The 19,587-nt window shown below is 47.8% G+C and overlaps 1 long non-coding RNA gene across 1 annotated transcript; it reads right to left on the minus strand.

Moving 5' to 3' along the window:
* Positions 1 to 11,043: 11,043 nt before the first annotated feature.
* Positions 11,044 to 19,243, minus strand: LOC109287034. Its single transcript, XR_002094742.1, has 5 exons — positions 18,428 to 19,243; positions 16,160 to 16,227; positions 15,128 to 15,224; positions 14,224 to 14,417; positions 11,044 to 13,050 (listed from the first exon to the last, which is right to left on the minus strand). It is a non-coding gene; the product is annotated as an uncharacterized LOC109287034 (long non-coding RNA).
* Positions 19,244 to 19,587: the final 344 nt, after the last annotated feature.

Genomic DNA, 19,587 nt, shown 5'->3' on the forward strand with positions numbered 1-19,587 from the left:
ACACAGTATTACTGTTCAGCAAGGCATCTACATGTGCATAAATTTGGTATACACTTGATACCTGTGTGATGCATGTATCAAATTTACATTCAAGTCAGCATAAGTAGCCATATTTACTGCACAGTACAGGTGTGCATGTATAGATGGGTGCCCATACTGCACAGTAATTTTGGTGACTGAGCAGTAAATGCACACATGTGATGTGCTCCTTGGGAAGTGGCTGTGGTAAGAGTACCTGTTCTCTCCACAGCCCAACCTGATCAAACCCCTCACATCTCTCCTGCAAACAGAAGCACATGGGATGGTTTCACTTGCCCCATGTGCCTCTGTTTTCTAGAGACATAATTTGAAGTCAGACTGGGATGGGCTATGGTCAAGGCAGGAGTTAATGCCTGTAGCCACATCCCAGCATGTTTCTGCAGGAGGTGCTCAGCACAGTTCTGTCTGCAGTACCCCTGAAAGGGTCTCACAGCACCTCTGTTGAGAACCACAGTTCCAAGTGTTTGGTGCTAGGCGTAGCTTATGTAATTCAATGCACTGATTCAGAAGGGCTTGGGAGTTTTTTAACAATTGATCTTTTTACCCAAAATATTACTGAAAGACGAGGGATTTCTTCCCCTGCAATCCTTCAACATGGTTTGTTTACAGTATTTCAAGTTTCTTACCTGCCCTTTGCAGTGACAGCGTTTGAGGTAGCATGATTAACGTTAACTAATTGTAGCCAGGATTACAGCTCTGGTCCAGCAATGCAAATAACCGTGTGCTTAGTTAGGTTTGAATTCAGGAAGAGCAAGTCTTGTTGACTGCAGTCAAGGTATTCATGGGCTAAAAGGTTGTACACATTCTGTTGGAAGAAGCCTACCATTTTTACAGTACAGTTTTTTTTGGATCCCTTTGATTTCCAAGACAACTATGAGCCAGCTTCAAAGCTAATGTAATTCAGCATAGTTTAATTGATTGCAGTGGAGCAATGCCAGGTTTTAGCAGCTGAGGAACTGAACTGACTTGCATGTTTGTTCTAGGTCACTTTGAGTGCAATACCTGAAAATACCACAGAGAATGACCTTTTTTTCCCTGAAATGCAGTTAATTTATCCACTCTCTAGGAAATTCCAGACACAGAGAAGACTTCTTGAAAAACAGATTAAACTGATTTAGAGACTGTTCAAGCGCAAGTACATTTGGACACAGTACGTTTTAGTGGGAGGAAACTGAGCTACTTGCCCTACTCAAGAGATATATACGTTATACGGACTGTAAAAGGGGCATGCAGCTGGAGAGAACAAAGGCACAGCTGAGTTACTTGTAGCAGTGAAGGTCTAGGTTACCTAGTATTAGCTGCTGAGATGTTTGAAAAGCCCCTCAAAAAGTATCAAAACTTGAATCAAACCAAAACATGCCAAGTAAGATCATTCTTACAGCCACAGCAAGCTGCTATTGAATACTTCTTGAGATAAAAGCACCAATCTGTTAAGGGCTGCTGGTGGTGGGAACATGGCATAGTGGTAGTTCAGGTGTGAAATGAGGGAAAGGTCATTTTTATTTGTTGGCAGGATCCTCGGTGAGTTTGAACTTAATAGTGGAAACACGTGTTCTTAAGAGGAAAGGTTGGAAGAACTGGATAATTTAGTATGGATAAAAGAATTCTGGAAGGGGGATTTGAGAACAGTCTTCAAACACAAAAATGGTCATAAGGAGGATCAATTTTTCTCTGTGTCTAGATGGGACAGGGCAAGTAGCCTTGGGCTTGAATTGCAACAACAGAGATTTAGGTTGGGTATTAGAAGGAACTTTGAGGATGGTTAAGCCCTGGAACAGATCATCTAGAGAGACTATGGAAATTCCATCGCTGCAAGTGTCTAAGCGCATATTAGATAAACGTTTAGTTGAGATGGTTCAGTCAAGGATGATCATGTCTGGAGCTGGAAGTTGCACTAGATGGCCTCTTGAGGCTCCCTTCCAGGCCTATTTCTCTAGATCCTGGGGGCATCTACATGAGACATTTACTATAGAGCTGACTAATTAGCTCTGCAGTAAATGTTTCAACATGTGCATGTACACCCCTATTAGGGCACAGGAAGCTAATAAACTCTGGAGCAGGGTAATAGTTGTAAATACAAGTACTAGCTTGCTGTGGAGTTTTTCGTGTGCAGCAGCACACACATAGACACTGACCCAGCTGTCTGGGATACAAGGGGGCTTCAGTGTGGGGGCTGCCTGCTAGCTAGCCCCACACTGAAGCTCCCCCGTACCCCAGCCAGGTCCTCCTCAGCACATTGAGCCTGACCAGAGCAGCCCTAGGCTGGCAAGCTGACAATCCAGGTCCCCTGCCAGCAGAGGCTGCTCCAACCTGGCTCAATGTGCTGCAATCTGGGCACTCATGTAAACCGGGTGTCCATGAGCTTCCCAAAGCAGTAAGCTCCCAAGCTTATTGCTGCTAATTAACGGCACATGTAGATGCCCCCTCTATAACCAAGCTAGCTCCAGTCACTGGTGAAGGTGGGATTAGAACCCAGTTCTCAGCAGCCCAGTCCCCCCGGCTCTAACAAGCCAACACTGTCCTCTGACCTCTGCACCTACCAAAAGGCAACATATGCAGTTCTATTAGTCTGAGAGGGAATCTGACTAGTAATACTTTTGTCTCCTGGGGAAAAAATATCATCCGTACTGGTGAGTGGGTGGTTCATAGATAAGCCAAAGCAAGTCCTTTCTGCTGATTGGAACTGGAGACTCCCTCCTCTCACAGGGAGAATACTACTCAATGGCAGCTTACAAAGGTCTGGTAAAGAATAAGCACAAAATATGTTGGCCCAGTCACTGTCCTTTCAGCTGAGAATAGAGCTTGAGAACCCTGTCTCTTAGGCCAGCCTTTGGCATAAAACCTTTCCCATGTGTGCACTTGAATTCAGAACCAAACCATGCTTCATCTGAAGTTGTTTAAGAGCACACATCTCTTTCCCCTCTGCCACTTAACCTCCCTTGCCCAAACAAAATAGCCACCATCAGGATTACCACACATAGAAAGCACTTCTCCTTAGCAGCCGCTGCTCAGCAAGCAACCATCTTCAAGGAGCTGGCCACAAGAATTCCAACCCCATCCCCAGCCCAAAGAGAATTTTACCTTATTTTTGACAGTAGACATTCATCCAGCACTTATCTAAATCATAGTCCATGTACTATCCACCTGTCCAGCCCATGGATGTATTTGTATGCATCTGGAATTCTTCACCATCTTCTCTGAAATTTACCGGCCCCCCAAAATTCATGATAGCACCAGCCTTTACAAACTTCTTATCTAATTTCTCCTCCATTCATAAATTCCAGACCAAAAAAAAATAACTACGTCGAAGAGGAATTAAGGGTGAAAGAAAACAGCAGTAATGTAAATGGTAAAACATGTTAAAAGCCAAACTGGGTGAGTAAAAGTTGAGGTTGCATTTAGAAGAGATTTAGATGTTTTATGGTCTGGAAATGAAACAACTTTAACTCTGCTCCGTAGACCCACCGTACACTTATGCTGAAGGCATTTTGTTGTGTATAGCCCCAAACATAGGGGCGTATCATATTCCCCCTCCCACCCTCACTGGAGTCACCACAAGGCAGAGCTGAGGTTATTTCAATGTCTTAAACTTCTGTCTATCCTGGGAAGGACCTTGTCCATTAGATGTGAAGAGTTACCTCAAAAGTGCAATGTCCCTGTGTCTATCACAACCACCATCTGGGTGAACCATCTGTCAAAAACTCCTCTCAGAGCCAAGCTGTTAGAGCAAGGGGCATGCACTATTTCCCTGTCCCACACCCACTACAAACTGGCATCCAGGAATCTCTTTTGGAGAGGAATTTGTTAAGAAACAGCATCTCAGAAGCTGGCTAGCAGTCAAAAGGTCTCAAAAGCTGCCTGGGTTCATATGAGCTGCAGGTGCCCGAAGATACAGTCAGCTCCTTAGCCTAATAAGCTTGCTTAATTGTTCATGAGACCAGTTTGTGATACACGTGTGGCATTAATGGGGAAACCATGCATACATACATGTCTTATGCTCTGGGCAGGCTCCCACACTGTGTGTTCAATGTGGTGCATAGGGCAGGGTAGAGGAGGTGGGCTGGATCACATGTGATGGCTGCTCATGGAACGGAGTCTTTCTATGTGCACTAAGCCCACTCTGGGAAGCCTGGGCCCCCAAACTGAACCCTAGCAAAATAAATCTGAAATCAAGGGTTATCACAAACCTATGGATCAATGACATCTGGAAATGCATTGGGCCCTACAGGCTTTTTTCCCCCTTTAAAGCTCCAGGTTGAAAGCCAAAGAGCAAGACTTAGTAGTGCAAATCTCCCTGATTGATTTTATGTCTTTGACGAAGTGCCAGGGAGTGAAATCTAGCAAGCTAGAATTGCCAGCATAATGAGCATTAGAGCTACTGTTGGGATGGCATTTAATCAGCATAACCCCTTGAGGCAAGGTAAACATGCCCACATTGCATTGGCTTGCCTGTTTTGTTAGGTAATACAGTTGCATCCTGCTGTTCTGCAAATCATTTCCTCCCTTCTGCCTCCTGGTCCTCTGGCAGACATCAGAGATAAGGAACTAAAACAGGGCAGGAGAAAGGGGCTAATGGCAGGAGCTATTAAATGCTCACTAGAGAGCATCCTGGAGTCAAGGCTTTCTACATGGGAGCCTAGCACGCAGCAGGAAGAAACAAAAGCAGGAGCAGAAGGAAGGAAGTGTGGGTTGATCATCAAGATGGAAGTATTTGAGATTGTGTGGCAAGTTAAAAAAAAAATCAAAGCAAAATAAGCTATGCATATTCAACTATATGCAAATCAGGTCACTGGGTTATTTGTATGAGAGGTCTATAGATTTCTGGAACTTCTTTTTTCACATGCACCAGATTTGACCCAACAATTTTTCTCTCTCTTTCATTCCTCGGGTACAGCAAGGAGTCAAGTCACATCCCATTGAGGCTGAGACGCAGCTCACACATCCCCCAAGCTGTTGCTTGTACTCCTAAATATGCTGGCTAGTGCTTTTAGTCTCTGCTGAGCCCCATCTGTGGCTCTAGTTTCATCAGCTATGCTGTCATAAGTGATTCATCAGAACCAGGAGATGGCCGAGAAGACATTTTGTAGAGATGGAGCCTTTCAACCCTCTTGCTGCTGCCCCAGGCTCTTAGTACTGCTTGTGTACGTCTCCAGAGTCTTCCCAGCTCAGGTGACTAAAAGCCTTCAGACCTGGCTTACAATGGGCTCATACCACTGTCATTTGAGATTAGAGAACAGACCCAAATCTGGGGAGATGTTGACTATCCAAATGGCAGAGGACATGGTCCAGATCCCACAGGAAAGTTAGCCTTGACACAGGGGGAAAGAAGGCAGTCCCCAGCTGAATGTGATAGGTGTGAAATCTGAGGGGGCTGCCTCAGCAGATGTCAGCACACCTCACTGGGGAACTGTCCCAGAACTGAGAGATCAACTGCCTGGCAGGGAAGAGTGACCTTCCTGTAGCCCACCAAGGCACTGCTCACCCTGCTTCCATTTCTCTCTGGATGTTCAGGGGTCAGCAGACAACTCCAGCAGGGTCTAGCACTGTGGTGACATATCCCTCTAGCCAAGTCATGCCAATGTTCTGTCCATTTGAAGGAGGTGCAAGATCCAACACAAGATGCAATGAAACCTAAAGGAGTGTCATCCATCCTGACTGGACCCAGCTCCTGAGGTGACAGCTCTCTAGTCTTGCTGCTCCAAATGTGCCTTCCCTGTCAGAAGACTCAATAGGGAGCCATCTTTTCCTCTCAGCATTCCCTGGCCAACCCTCAGGGCCAGGCACTGAAAAAGTCCTTAAAGAACAAGCCTGTACAAGACCTCAGACAGCTTCTCTTCCCTAGCTGGGCTTGCCAGCCTTCCCTGCTGGGTCTAATCACCAAAGAGGGCCATTCAATCCCTAGCTGATGAGAATCAGATGGTGTGAGGGTAACTAACTTGTAAGAGAAGGAGAGGCTTAAGTCCAGCTCCCTGGAAGGGGCCAACCAGCATGTGGCAGGGGGGTCAGTATCCCCTAGATTTCAGGGCAGATCCATGGGCACTAGAGGAGGAGGTGCCAGCTAACAGTGCAACTCATTTTGGGGGCCACAGCCCTAGTAGGGAGAAGCTGGCCTGGATCTCCAAGAGGAAATCGCCATGGTCCGTGTTGTGAAAGGAAGGCGGAAGAGATATTCAAGGTGATGACCTGTGTCCTTCAGGAGCAACAGCATCTGCCCAGCTGCAGAGGGAAAGAGTCGGTGTCAAGTTCTGAGATGGAATCAGGACCTCCCAGCCCCCCAAGGAAGGACATCTCTGGTCAGTGCCAGATACGGGGTCCAACCAGTAGCCCTGTGCCCCAGCCCTCTTCTGTGGATGCCTGAGAAAGGGGGTTGGGAAGCAGTAATAGCCTCCCTGACATCCCTACCCCAAATGAGAAGACAGATTCTCCATGAACCAAAGGTAGGCTGAGTTTAACCTACTGTCTCCAGAACATCTGAAGACAGTAGGGATGGTATCATGTTCAAAACTGGGAATGGCAACAGAGACACAGGGACCAGCAGGACTCTGGTTTAGGGCTGACTCCTCCAACTTTCCCAAGCAAGACTCAGTGAAGACTCATACAAGGGTTGGGAAGGACTCTCACCAAGCTCTGGTATCTGCTCAGTGTTGCTAGGAATAGGAGTTTGTTTTCCTATTGTAACCACACTCTGCTTCTGCACCTTAATATACTATAGCATAGGGGTGGCCAGCCTGCAGCATGCTACCACAATTGGAACAGGCAGCCTCTGTGTGTGGCATGTGACAGATCTGAGAGGAACCAGGCAGGACAAAGGCAGAGGGCAGGAAGCTGAAAGCAGAGCAACAGATTGGATAAAGGAAGGGGATTGGAGTGGCACTCATAGAGGGTGCAGGGCTAATTTGTAGTCTGCCAAAAATGTTGTGTCCCCATCCCCACTGCATTTCAATAGTGTACAGGAAGCCATCAGCATTTAGAGCACACTCTCAGACCACAGTCTGCCATAAGGAAAGACTTACATACATTCCTTTGTGATATGGGATGTCACGTTTGATTTGTTCTACAACTTCAGACCTTCCTCATAGCTCCAAGACAGGTCTCAAAGCTCTCTTGAGACTTGAGCCCTGCTCTTTCATTGCCTATTTCCTATTCCACAGCTATCCCCTTCCTCTTGGAGGTGACCTAAGGCTTATTCTTCCAGCCATAAGGGGCACCGCTAACATAGCAGGATAATGAGGCACTCAAGGCTCAAACCGCAGCACAGCTCCCTGTTGTAACTCATGGTGCTTTGCAGGAAGCAACGTGAGTTACAGCAATCCATGGGACCCAAGAGAAGTACACTGTTGAGTCCCAGGGCTGGGAATCCAGCTGCTGGCTGCAAGCCTGTGGCCAGTTTCCCCTAGCAATGCCCCTCCTCCCTCCCAGCTCTGATACTGTTTTCAGACTGGGAGCGGGGGAAGGGAGTGGAGGGAGCTAGTTCTAGGGGTTACCCAGAAAGGACCCCCTAGAGGGTGGGGTCAGTGGATTGGAGCCTCCCCCTCCCCCGCCATCTCAGGGGGACTCCTGTACACCTGCCCCACCCTCTAGTACCAACTGAAAAAACCCAAACCAAACTCCCTCTTCTCCCTTTCCCCCTTCACATTCTAAAAACAGCACCGGGACTGACAGGCAGCACAGACAGAAGTTACTGAAGCCACTCCATTTTGAAGCATCTTCATCTGAACCCTCATGCAATGAGAGTTCAGATTTTTGTGGGATCAAGACCTTTTAAAGCACTCTGCACCTGTGCACTTCTGTTTGGTCACAGCTGTAGAGTGCTTTCAGGGGCCACATCAGGCAAAAACTGTCACTTCTGTCTGCATCTTCAATGGGAGGGGATTCCCATCACCTATTCTGTTTGTACTGTGCCTAGCACAATGGGGTCATGGTCCACACCTCATGAAGATTTATTGTATGTATTGTGGTAGCACATCATTGTGTTCCATGTCCCAAAGCTTTGCCAGGCTGAATACTGAGGAAGATACATTCCTGTAGAGCCACTTGATTACTAAGGAAGGTTTTAACTGGGGAAAGGGGAAGAAATCTACTCTCAAGAACAAGCAATATATCTTGCTAAGCACAAAAGCATTTCTAGGACTATGGATCTCAAAGCCCATAGTTGATGGTATGCTTTGGTCTGGTATGTCAGGAGGTTGGCAGGCAGCTTTTTCTGGCCCACGTGACATTATAAGCACAAAGTTCATGGCGCACAGTCAGCCTGTCTGCCTACACTGTCTCTCTGGTATGATTAGGGTTAATTTTCCAGATTCAGAAACAACCACCCTTGAGTCCCTATTAAACCACACACTGACTCTATGGATACTGCATGGACAACAGGCCCTGAATGTGAATGTCTGCAGTGGTTGAACAACTCACTCAAGGCTGAAGAAAATTCCAGAGAATTTCTCCAGGAGGGGAAAAGATCTGGAGTGATCCCAAGTAAGCAGATCAAGAGCTAACAAAAGCCAAGAACAGTGGCCTTGGCTACATGCATCATTTCTGGCATGTGGAAGGAACTCAGCTCCTGTGCTTTGCAGAACAATGACAACCTGATGACTTGCAGCCTTGATTATTCTGGAAAGGAAGCAGGTCCACTGCCAGCTCTTATTTACTGGGCTGACATCATTCAGGGAAGAGGTCTTCTACACTAATGCACCTCTGCAGCTTATTGCAATACAGGAAAAAGGCTGGCAGTTAGTCACCTCTGTCTGGCATTCTGCTGCTGAGAAGTTCCAGGCTCTCTGAACTGCAGTGTAAGCTCAAGAGTCTGAAAAGCAACTCCCCCAGGGCAGGTAACTATCATACCCAGGTCACACTACAGTATGGGGCTGAGAGTCTTAAACTCATTTACAAAAAATGTGAGGCAGGAGGGGAAAAATCAAGAACACATACATCAGCATAAGAAAAGAGCTGAATTTACATGGTGCAGGTAACACCAGGGGAGCTCATGGACTCACATTAGCCCCTTTTTCCACACTCAGTCCAGTAGGGAGCAGGTACCAAGCTCCCAGTCTGGAGAAAACTCTGACCTGAAAGGCCTTCCTAAGCAGGCAGAAGAACAACTTTATTGTCCCTTGGCTCCACCTAACTTTGGCTCCTTAGCTTCATCATCCCAGGCAGTTTCCTGCACAGACAGAAGTTACAATTTTCACCTGATCTGGCCCCTGAAAGCACTCTACAGCTGTGACCAAACAAGTGCACAGCTCTTTAAAAGGGCCTGATCCCATGAATATATGAACCCTCATTGCATGAGGATTCCGATGAAGGCACTCCCAAGTGGAGCACCCTTTGTAACTTGTGTTTGCATGTACTGGGTGCTGTTTCCAGAATGGGGGGAGGGAAGGGAGCAGAGGGAGCTCATTCTGGGAGTTGCCCAGCTAGTGCTGGAGGGTGGGGGCATCAATTGAAGCCTCTACCCCACCTCAGGGAGGCTCCAATTCACCCTCCTACCCTGCAGCACTGGCTGGGCAACCCCCAAAACAAGCTCCCTCTGCTCCCTTTCCCCCCCTCCCAGCCCTGGTGCTGTTTTCAAAATGGGAGAGGGGAGGGACATTACTAGGGGAGAGAGGCTGCAGGATCATATCTTCTCTAAACAGCAGCTCAATCTTGCAACCCCTAGGACTTAATGGTGAACATCTGTTGGGTGGAGGGGAGGTCAGGATCATCGCAACTCATGGTGTTTCCTGCAAAGCACCATGACTTACAACAAGGAACTGCTCTTCTCTCTGTGCCTTTGTGTGCACTCTCCTTTATCCAGTGCCCCACTAGCCTTCTCTGGCCAGGAGGATGGTCACAGGCACCAACTGCATCCACTCACCAATATATTACTGAGGTCCTGATTCTGGTTCTGCTTGTTGCAACACAGAGACCCCTCTATCCACACAGGGCCCACACATCATGGCCAAATTCAAACCTAGATAACTGCATAATGCCCGCTTTAAAAATTACCCTGTGGGACTCTTTCCACTTTGGGCTTTTGTGTTCCACCCCAAAGATAGCTGCATTTCACTGGTGAGTAAAGAGATTATAAGAAGTGATTTATCCTGCTAGATTTCTGGGCTGGGCTCCCCCTTGAAGGTGGTCAATACGCTCAACTCCCATGGGGAAAGGCACGGAAACCCCAACTTCCTAAGGCTCAGTGGCCTACCAGGTTGAGAGGCACTGCAATAAATGCAGGATGGGTGGGAACTGAAACCTCTGCTCAGCTATGCTTGAAGTGCCCTGCCATTTCCTTGCAACCTGCTCTATTCCCAGCATGGCTCTTTAACAGCATTGGGTGGGAAATTGGACGTAGCCTTTTCTTTCACAACAAAGCACCCCAGCCTTTGCTGTGCATAGGCACAAAGCAAAGAAGCAGTGTTCCCTGACTCCAAGGATTTGTGCTAGGTAGGGAATGTGGATACATCTGTCACACTACAGCTAGAATCAATAGCTTTCCAAGCCCCGGGCATTTCCTATTTTAATCATGTTAGGGAAGGTGGAGCAGGGATTCATATTTCATTACAGCTCCTCATTTCAGCTTCATTGTGAACTACTTGGTATCATTTGGGATGAGATCACTTGCTTCTGATTTGCCCATTCTCCAAGTGGATGTTAGGACTGAGTGCTAGGCCTCACATCCTCTCACTGTGTTGCAGGGTATTAACTGGATTATTACAAGACAGTAATGATCTATATGTCCTCCATTAGCAGACCCACCCAATCCATATTTCATAGTTTCATAGTTGGTAGGGTAGGAAGGGACCTGGCAGGGGGTTGGACTTGATGATCCGCTCAGGTCCCTTCCTACCCTACCAACTGTGGAACGTTCCATCCGCCCCAGCATTGCAGCATTCACAGGCTGCGCTGGTAACTCAAGATATGTAGGAAAAAAAACATTTAAAGCTGTGACTATGTCCGAATCACTGATTCCCCTAATCAGCATCGAATCTTCAGATCTGGATTCAACCAAATCGGATCAGGGACAGTGATCTGAATCAATTAATCGAATCACTGTCCCTGATTCGGGCCGAATCCAAATCAAATAGGGCCCGGTTCACACACACCTAATATTTATGCTACAGAGCCATACTTTCAATTTCTACCCACCTAGTACAGCTGGCCAAGGAATTAATTTTTATTCCTTAGAATATTTATTTCTGAAATTTTCAGCAAAGAGAAAAATCCCATAGAAATTTACATTCCCTCAAAAGGAAAATAAAATAATAATTTAAAAAAAACTTGTAAAAAATATTTCAACTAGCTTCCCTATTTTTCTAGGTTCTCAAGTTAGTGTCTAACACCATTGTATTCAAGTGCCACCCATCACTTTTACTTCTTTGTGTGCATTTGATGTGATTACTGGCAAAAGGTTAGTCAAAAGAAATGAGTTTGGCATTTAATTCTATATTTGTGATGTTAGCATTCATTCTTGTGCCATGCGGCCAAGAGTTCCACTGTTCCAAAGAAAGACTGCTCTAGAAGGAGCATATGATCTTGAAGGCAGAGGCAGTCTGAGGCAATGAGAGCTCCAACCCCCACATTCAAAGCTAGCTCTCTCCTCCCCGTAATAAACCACAGGCACTCAGGTGATCTTAGACCCATGAGATAGAGCCCCATCCTTTTGTTATATGCCCATGCACAGCACCTAGCACCAAGATACGCCAACTGCTTAGTGAGGCATATCTGCTATATTAATAATTGATAGACAACTAAAAGGCCAAATCTGAAACTGGTTCTTGGGCTTTGCAGACCCAGGCCTCTGCCATGTGGACTAATGTGAGATCATACTTGGAGGCCCTTAAAACTCTAGATGCCCTGGAAAGGTTTGAAGAGGGGGAGCTACTTGAGCAAGGAGCTCTTCAAGACTGAGGCCAGATCCTCAAAGATATTCTGCCATCTAGGTAACTTTGAAAAGCCAAGTCTGAAACCTCTGCTTCCTCTCTCACTCTTCTCCAGTCAGCAAATACTGTTCTAATGCACTAAAGCCAGGAACTAGAAGACAGAAATCCTGGGGTTTAGTCCAATTTCTGCCACTGATATTGCTGGGTGGCCTCGGGCAAGTTACCTATCACCTCCATGCCTCAGTTTCCCCATTTATAAAAAGGGAAGGTGATGATAATAATATATCCTTATCACACCACGGCATTATGAGTCTTAATTCAGTAGTGAGACAAATGCTTTGAGAATCTGGGATGGAAAAATCTACAGAAGCCTGTGAAGTCCTATCCATAACAGTAATACATCACGGGGCATCAGCTTCTAGCTTTCCCTGAGTTACACCTCACTAACGTCCAACTAAAATTCTGCCTCTGGCATCTTCATGTTTGTATCCTGATCCTGAGCTCAGTAGGCTCCTCACACACACACGCACATATATCAAGTTCAAAGTACCTGATCCTGACAGCACACAGGGGTAGTGTGGCTAAAACACCCAGTTTCTGTAGCCAATGGCACCCAAGGAAGCAATGTGGCTAGTGTCAGCTCCCCTGTTTGAATGATCAGGTGCCTTTTGCACCCAGGTTAACTTGTGGCAGACTTTGGCTTGAGACCAGGGCAGGACTTGAACTCACCCCTTCACTGCAGTAGGAGCACACCTTTTCCACTGTTGCCACATCCCCTTCCCATACAGAGGATCTTATTTTAAAGAAAGCTAGATATTTAGTACACTGGACTGGGTACACATCTATCCCCTTACCCATGTGTTCATAATTCACATTGAAATCTACCTCAGTCCCCTGCCCCACCTCATTCCCCAAAAGCATTTGTGTCTTGTTCAACAGTGAAGGTCAGGCTAATGAACACATGATAAATGCAGAGGCCAGGCCAGCTGGCAAGGCTGTTTGGGGGTGGGGGTAGAAACAGGAAAGACTGCAGCCATTCAAGAAATAATTAAAACCTGTCCTGAGGGACAGCAGCCTGCTAATGATGTTGGGATGCTGTGCCAGCTGGTTGGGCGGGCTCTGCTTCACTGGAGGCGATTTATCTCAATGCAGTCACCTACAGAAAGAGAAGAGAACATTAGGCAGGACAGCTTCAGGTGGGGCCCAATGCAAGAGAAAAAGGAGGTAGATTTTGCCTTGAAGTACATGCAGGAAATCACAGAAACAGACAGCGGGACAGAAAGGTCTCATTTGGCCAAGGACAATACCTGTGGTTGAACTGGGCATCAGCTCTATGTGAGGATCTATGAAAATAAGGGCTTGGGAAATAGCTCTTCTCTGTACAAATACCACAATTCACAAACTTGGGGATGGGCAATGTGGGAGGTCTCCCTCTGCAGTAGCAACATTAACTTCAGTGAACTGACCGACTCTCCCAGGCTGTAGGCTTTGCTGGCACCCTCTACAGCAGTGTCATTCTTCATCTCTAACGAGGGGCTGAGAGTTGCTGAGTGCAAACTAGCTGAACGCACTGGGCAATAAGAGCAAACTGTCTTGTAGAGTGACACTGAGCTACCTAGAGAATCCTAACCCAACTCTGATGTCTCCAAACCCAGAACAACTGCTAGGAAATGCAATATGCTGACCTCCAGTAGTCCTAGAACCTCCAACCCCGCACCCTACCTGTGACTGTGTACCTGTCTGGGTAGATGAGGGTGCTGCAACACACCAGCCACCATCACCTCACTGACACCAGATTTATGCTTGGACTGTAAGCTCATTGGGGCAGGAATCCTCTTCCTGGCATGTGCATATACAGTACCCAGAGCGGTTGGGGACTCTGATCTGTGGCTAGGACCTCCAGATGCTGCTGCAGTACAAAGAAATAATTAGGATGGGAGGCCCTGATGAGTGACATAGGGTCAGAGTTAGTCAGTCTCACCAAGCCACAGTGATCATGTTCAACATTTGTCTTGCTTATTCACGAAGAAGCCCCAACTGCAGAGCAGTGGGTGGGGATTTTGCTCATCTTCCACAAAACCAGAGGCTATGTATTATTAATAAAACGAAACAGAAACCTATTAATTTCCTCACTGTTTACTGTACAGTAAATCTGCTTCCTAAACAGGTTGGTCTTCAGAAGAGGCATTTGTTTAAGAGTGGCAGACAGCGCTGGGCAGCGATGTATGCTAGCGGGTGGCATATATTATTTATTTAATGAATGTATTGCTTTCACAGGCCTGACTAGCATTATATTAAAACATAACTTATCTATTTAACAAGTTTGTACCTTCATCAAATATTCATTGCAGGGAGGAAATCTACTCTCCAGAGCGGGCAGGAAGCATGCCCAGCACTGCAGCGTCTGTTATGGTAATAGTTGCCCGTGCTCTTGATATAGCTGCTATTAGACATAGAGGTTGTGGCATCTGTCCAGCCATTCCACACAGGTCCATAGGCAGTATGAGAGCTCTTCCCCCAAACCTGCTTATGGAGAATGTTTGTGAATAACTACTGACTAGGGAACTGAGCCAGCCTTCAGGATTTAAACAGAAGCTCTCAACTGTTAGGCCATTTTTTTTTGGCTGTGTGAAGCAGAAAGCAGGGTAGATTTGCACCTTACAGACTAACCAAAGTTGATAGATATCTACAGAAAGGGATGGATCCAGGGTGGGTGCCGTGGCACAACTGGACTCCCCCTTTTGGAAGCCAGTGCACCATAAGAACCATGAGAAGGGAAAGGCAGGTGGGATTTTCGCCTGCTTCAGGGACTTTATGGGGTGGTGTGGGTGGAGGAGGCCAGAAGCAGGGGGTGCAGCCACCTCTGGAGTATGGGTTGCTGCTCCTGCCACCCCTCTTTGGGAAATCCTGGATCTGCCCCTGTCTACAAGCAAACTCTGTGTTGCCTGCTTTACACCACCATATTATATATATAGTCCAAGCTTTCATGGGCTAAAGCTCATGACAACAGATACCAATATAAAGCAGGCCAGACAGTTTGTCCATCCAGGTGTGCAGTATTTGGTCCATGGTTTTTGCAGCTTTGCTGGGTTTTTTTGTCTTTCACATACATGCTCAGCTCCCTGCCCAATGAATCTCACCTAGTAGCAGTGGGACCTTGGCACCCAACTTGTGACTAGCCACTCACTGTGGGGGAAAGCATTTCTGGGCTCAATGCTTCCCTTACCAATTACCTGTTCAGCCAAGACAAATCGCACTCATCCAGCACCAGCTAGATGTCCTCTCAGGCCAAAACTCCCCCGAGCTGGGCTGTGCGAGCCAAATCCATTCCTGAAGTAAAGGAAAATGAGAGTTATGCAAGGATGAATTCAGTCCCTGTTGCTTCTAGTTCTTTCAGTTTAAGCCCCAGAAAGACTACCACTACCCTGCAGTCTACCTAGACTTGCTGGGGAGATGGATTGATATCCAGGGGAATGAAAATGCATTGGTGCTATCCCCATGCAATACAATGAGGAATCCAGTCCCCAAACAGGAAACCTGGAAGCAGAGCCAGCTTTAGGGAAAATGGTGCCCTGAGCAAACTTGTATTTTGGTGCCTCCCCACAACATCCCCCTAAGTAACCTCCCCTGGTCCCCCACCTCCCCAAGTCACTGGAATTGCTGCCCTGCTACAGAGGAGCCCTGTCCAACAGGCTGGGGAGCTGGCCAGGGTGTCTGCCTGTGGCAGGGACTGCCAGCTGCAGCCCTATGGAGCCAAAGTGGAGGGAGCAGAAGTTTGCAATAAGTGGCCACCGAGTGCTGGCATGGGGGCTCTGGTGCCCTACAGCCACTGTGGAGCTCCTCCAGGGCCTGACATGCAACCAGCCACATGTAGGCGAGGTGAGGCTGAAGCCCTCCCTTGCTCCCCTCTTCAGGCCACTATTGCCAACTCCCTGCATGTGCCACCCTGTCCAACCCTGATGGGAGCAGGTGCCACTCTCACTGCCCCCTGCCCCATCAGCCTGCCTCCAGGTTCTGACAGCCTCCCTCTGTCTGGGGATTACAGGAGCCTTAGAGTTAGATCAAGTCACAACCTCACTCCCAGAAGCCCAACCCATTCCTCTATAGGGAAGGTCATGATATTTCAGTGCATGCCAACCCCGCAGCAAATACCCCAGGAGCAGACATCAGCTCTTCTCTCACCTTAGCCCAGATTGCAGTCAAATCACTTCAATGAACTATGAAAAAGGCAACCAATCTGGGCACGGATTCTTGAACTTACTTACTGTTAGCCACATGCCACAGTGCTTGAGTTCACTCCTCCTCCCTGAGACAGGCTGCCTTCCCTGGGTTCCTATCAGAGGATCAGAGCCAGGCTGGAATAATTAACACATTTCATTTTTGCATCTCAGCAGGATGCCTGTACTTGCCTCTTTTTATCTTCTTGCTATTAAGTGAGTCCTCTGACAGTAGCACAGAAAACCAGGACCTCAGTTTATTCTCTGCTGGAGATGGGGAGGAAAGAAGCTACTCTATTAACACCTCCCCTGCTTTCATCTGGTTAATCCACATTCTACTTTAATATGCTATTCTGTTGCTCACCTGGTAGGGCGCACCTCCTCTTCCTGACAATATCCATAATATAATAATGCAGAACGCTTGACCTTATGGTAAAGTTCTCCTTGGTCCCAAGTCTGGTGCTGCACTCAGTTCCCAGCTCTGCCATAGGCCCCCTGCGTCACTGGGGGCAAGCCAGTTATTCTGTCCCTTCTCTATAACGGGAATAATAATTAACCTCTTTCACAGAGGTACTGTGAGGGCCAAAGCTACAGACATGGAAGCCATCTTGGTGCCTCTGTATGTAAAAAACACTGACAAGGGACAGTAACAGCAGCTCAACTCCATTTGAGTAACCCTGGCCCTAAGCTAGCAAGCAGACATAGGGCAGATCTAGGAATTTGAAAGGGGGGTGCAGGAGATGTCACTGGCACTGCAGGGTTGGCTGCACTCCTCCCCTCCTCCCCCCCGCCTGGTGGGTAGGGCAGTAGCCATCCCCAGCCCAGTCCAGCTCTCCACATAGTCACTCTTTGCAACTGGAGCCCTCTAGCTGGTGAAGGAAATGCTGTGAGGTGGAAGGGAGCAGGGACCTGCCTGCTACCACGAAAGCTCCCAGCTGGATTAGGGCAGGAGCAGTCCTAGGGCTTCTCCCATCCCCAGGTCCTGTGGTGACAGGAGCAGGGGGTGGATCCCTCCTTCTTGAGTTGCTCCCTGCTTCACCTTGGGTGCCCCATAACAGCTCAGGGCTCCAGCTGTGGGGGACACAGGCAGCCAGGTACAGGGACCTGGAGCCACCAGCACAAGCTACACTGTGAGAGGTGGGCTGTGACCATGCCATTGCACTCATCCTCCCCCAGAGCCAATCTTGCAAGTAGAGGAGACAAAGTTCTTTTTTTAGATCCATGGGCTCTTCATACCTATCTAACGTCTGGTGAGATGCAGGAGGCCATCCCTTTCTCCTCCTTCCCTGCCAGGGTGGTGGAAAGCAGGGGATGGTAGAAGGACAGGAGTCATTGTCACTGCTTGCTGGAAGGGAGAAGGAACCGCCTAGGCTCTTTCTGCTCCTTCCTCCCCTTGGGTGCCAGTTGCCACAGAAGGCAAGGGGGAAGAGCTCTGTCTGCCCACAGCAGGTGGGCTTGTTCTGATGTCTTCCCTCCTAGGTTAGAGCAGCCAAACAGAGAGGACTTCCCCCACTCAGCATTGCTGAAAAGGTACAGCAGTCAGTGTCCCAGCTGGCCACTGTGGTATTTTATTCCCCAGCCTGCAATCCAGCACTCCTGTCAGGCTCCAACCAATGCCATGCCTATACCCAGGGACTGATGCTCATTGCACAGTGACACCAGGTGCCTATGTGCTGCCTATCAGGGTGCTCATGACCAGGCAATATATACCACTAATGGATTGGAACAACAGTACAATTAAACTCCTTCCCCTGGGAACAGCAGTCTCAGAGCTACCTGGCTCTCAGAGAAGAAACTGTCAATTCTCTTTAAAGATCCCTTGCTCAGTCATCCGGGGCCTTAACCATACCCCAATTCCAGCTCCTTTGCTTCTTGCCTCTTCCTGGGGGTTCAGGACCCTTTGTGACTCTCTCTTCTCTGCTTTGCACCCCTTGAATGCACCACTACTGCATAGGTGCCAAAAGCCATAAAGCAGCCCTGACCCATTCCTACCATCACAGCCATGGCCTGCTCAGAGTCACCCATACCAATTTCTGCTATGGAAACGAAGGTGCCTCAATCCACAGTTGGAGGCTGAGGGCCCCAAGTCAGGAAAGCACTGAAGCGCCAGCTTAGGTCCTATTAAAATCAGTGAGACTTGAGCAAGAGCTTCCTGTTTTGCTATATTGGAGTCTGAATGAATTCTCTGCATTCCAGGCAGCCATACACCTTGCCTGATGACAGTATGTGTGGTGCACCCTTTATGACAGCTGACATGAATGTGAGGGGCCAGCACCAAGCAGCTTGGTTCCCATTACTGACTGGGGTTGGTCATACCCTGCTGCTGCTTTTGCAAGGCAGTTCCTCTTCTTGTCACTGTGCTCTCTGCCACTACCAGGTATTGATTGCTTTGTGACCATGGATCCTGTTGGGACACTGCAGCTGTTCTGCAATGGAGCCTTGCTGTCAGCACCAGGCATCGATCCATCTCCTGGCACAAGGTAAGCATTCACTTTTGTCTATTGCAAGGCAAACCTGCTCAACACTTCTGCAACTTCAGCAAGTCAATTTAACCTGCAGGGAGGCAAATGGGAACAACATGGCAGCATGGACATGAATGTAGCATGGATATGAAGAAAAGGGAACAGCATGCATATGAATGTAGCCATCAGCTCTGACACATTCATTTCAAATACATGCAGTGACTCTGCTCCATCCTGCTAGGGATGGCAGGGAAGGGAGAAACTCCTCAACCTCACTGGTACCTGATTAACAAGCAAGAAGCTCAGCCTATGTCAAACCAGCAGTATCCCCAGTAGGGGGTTTATAAGAACAGCGATATAGATATCCCTAAGAGGCCTTCCCTTCTGCCCCTCTTCCTTCCCCCCCAACTTGCCCAGGGAGAATTTTCCATTCCCCCACACAGAAATATCAGGCAGTGCCTCCAGCCCCACCACTGCTGCATAGCAAGTGCATTTGAACTAGGAAGGGAAGTAGCCTAAAAATGCAGAAGGAAATAACTAGATCCAAAGGAAGACAAATGACAGTGAGGAAAAAGTCACTCAGACTTTCCATAAATTTCTCCAGCAATAGCACTGACACCAAATGCCCTTGTGGACAAGTTCAAACCACGTCCCACACTGCTGACTCATGTCCATTTACTATGCTACCTGGTGGCCTTCAAGCTCTTCATACTGGTGATGAGATTGCCTTAAGATGGCTGAAACAATATTTGTTTAGCATATGTGGCTTTGACATAAGCAGCACTGTTTAAGACCTTCTCTACAAATAGGTGAAATGATGTCACTTACCTATGTCATTCTTCTTCCCTGACAGTCTCCTTCCACAGAATGCCTGTATAGAAGTCCCAGACCTAACTAGATGGCTACATAGCCCTGTGAAGCAGCACCAATAGCTAGGGAATGGTGCATTCCCTAGTTCCTCGAGTCCTGTTCTCTCAGGAATGAGCATGCCAAGCACCATCCTCATCAAAAGGC

This window comes from Gavialis gangeticus, unplaced genomic scaffold, assembly GCF_001723915.1.
Source record: "Gavialis gangeticus isolate Ggan-Ray unplaced genomic scaffold, GavGan_comp1, whole genome shotgun sequence".
Taxonomy (NCBI): domain Eukaryota; kingdom Metazoa; phylum Chordata; order Crocodylia; family Gavialidae; genus Gavialis; species Gavialis gangeticus.